This window comes from Astatotilapia calliptera, chromosome 6, assembly GCF_964374335.1.
Source record: "Astatotilapia calliptera chromosome 6, fAstCal68.1, whole genome shotgun sequence".
NCBI classification, from domain to species: Eukaryota; Metazoa; Chordata; class Actinopteri; order Cichliformes; family Cichlidae; genus Astatotilapia; species Astatotilapia calliptera.
In genome coordinates, this window is record NC_137427.1 from 26,138,136 (window position 1) to 26,140,724 (window position 2,589).

Below are 2,589 nucleotides of genomic sequence, written 5' to 3' on the forward strand. Positions count from 1 at the left end.
AGTACATTATTATAAACATCACATCACATTTTGCTGCATCATTTGTTTCACATTTTGGATTTTCTGGCATAATTCAAGGCTCCTGTTTGAGGACAGCTATGTGGGTGACGATCGTGTGCTGCATCCTGTCCAACCGTATATTTAGTTCTGAATCAGATTGCGGTTGTGCCTCGTGGTTCTCTCCTCATCTCTTGGCATACAAGCATACACTCACCAGGCTTTATTAAGCTACTACCTGCATGAACCACCTTTTCCCGTCAAAGCTGCCTCAATTCTTCGTGGCACAGACTCTGACTTGATCACATCACACTGTTGCTGCAGATCTAACTGCTCCACACGAACACAGACGTTGGAAAACCTTCCACCTTCTCATCTCACATAGATGAAAGAAAGATCAAGGATGTTGAGTCCTGAACATCTCAACGTGGGTGGTTTTAAAAACTATGGTTACACATAGATTTGTGAATGACGCTCTTGCTGTTTGTGCACTGATTCAGTGTAACCGACTCTCTTCTTTTCTCTCTCCCTGGTGTCTTTTGCAGTCTAGATCTCAGCCTCACATAAATTATCTGATTATGTAGAAGTTATAAAAGAAAAAGCTGTTAGGGATCAGCTGCAGGAGGTGATAAGCACCTTGGTAAAGGAGCTCTGACAGATTCTTTGAAAACAAGCTTTGACATCAGAGAGGTGGCTCACCCCTGATAAACCCCTTGTCTCCTCAGAATAGCCGAGGAAGATTTCCCCCACATTCTCTTTGCTCTTGCGCTACTCGCTAGCATCCTAATCATCCAGCCCGTTGTAAATATACACTGCGTATAAATAGGGGATAACTGAGACCTTTGGATCCAGTTCCGAGGAGGAAGAGGTTTGTGTTTTGCTGCACTGGGTGGTTTGACGCAGGGTGTCCATGACTGCGGTCAGGCCGGAGGGGCGTGCATACGAATTTTAGAACCGCTCCTGCCGTCACTGCTGCTCTGCGGGCTCAGTGCAACATTTCATCTGCTTAATGGCGGATTAAAGCATCCTGTGGGGCAGATTGATATAGGCTGATGCTGTCATTTGTCATTAAAGGGGAGCGGAAGCCCATGGAAACAGGCTGGATATAGCAGCTGGATCGGCCCCAAACACTGGGCAGCTCATTGCTGTAGATGGAAATTATAAGAATATTATGTGCCTCATGAATTTAGACAGGAAACATAAATATAGGCCAGTCTATTAGCGATGAGCTGAAAATGGACATGGCAGTTAATTAGGCTTTATTGTGTGTTAAATTGCACGGCCGCGTCTGTAATCGTATTCATGTAGATGTAAATTTGCTGTACAGCACCATTAAATATGATTCTCATTTCAGCCAATATGTTCAGATTTAATTAGTACTAATCATGGCCTCACTACACTAAAAGGAGAAGCAGGTATCAACCTATGTGCAGCACAGTGTTACACCTCACCAAATGTTAATTACTATTTGCTAACGGTGGGGGAAGAAAAATAGGCTTCTGGACAAAGAAAAAAAGTTTTTATTTAATACAAATCAAATGAAATTCAAACAAAAGTCACGTCATAACAAGTGGTGCAACACGAAGCTTCACACTGTTATAGGAAGAACGTAAAACAGCAAAATGGAGCTTCTGTAAAGCACTTCCTCTTAAACTGAGGAAAGCACAATTTGATCAGATCTGACAAGCCTCTGTCATTTTCATATTATTCATATTTTACAAATACATGCCAAAAATGAGTAAAGAGTTTTGGAGCCAGGATTCAAATAACTTTGTTTGGTGAAGTAGCAGTGACCATATCAAGCCAATCATTGTATATACACACACTTATGCATGGATTTATTTACATTATTTATATCAAGGCCAGTAATACCAATGTAGAAAACCTTAATATGCATGTTTTAGTTTAAAATTGTGCTTAAATGATTAGTTAATAGATCCATTAGTTAGGAGTGCTTTTACATTATTTCTGAATGCCTGAAACGGGTGATTCTTAAACAACCATTTTGGAAATGATTACCACTTACAGCCAGTGTATTTATTAAGTGAGCAAATCTGAATGCATATTCTCTGCTTCACACTCACCTTGTAAATTTATAACACTTTTTTTTTTTTTTTTACAATATGGCAAAAACGTGTAGTAAGTGCTTTTGTGTGCCTCTCAAATGGATTATGTATAATGTTTTAAATTAAATTAACATTTTTGTTTGTTTGTTTTTGATTGGTTAACAATAAGTGTAAACCAAACAAAATGGTTTGATTGGTGTTTGTCAGCCATTGGGTAAGAGGTGCAGTACACACTTGGACAGAGCGCCAGTCTATTGAAGGGGTTATGACCTGAACAGTGATGAATAAAAGCCACAATACATATTCAGAAGACAAGTTCAGTAATTACTAAAACAACGAAAAGCGAACAATTAACTTTGAAAAAGCTTACAGCACTGTCCAAAAGTCTTGAGATACACCTCAATTTAAAAAGTATTTTGCTTTCAAGAAGCCAGACGTTCTGGTAGCAGGGTCTTGATCAATAGTTCTCCAGGCTTTCTGAAGGTCTTTCAAAGTTTTTCTTTGGACATTGGCTGTTGTTTCACTC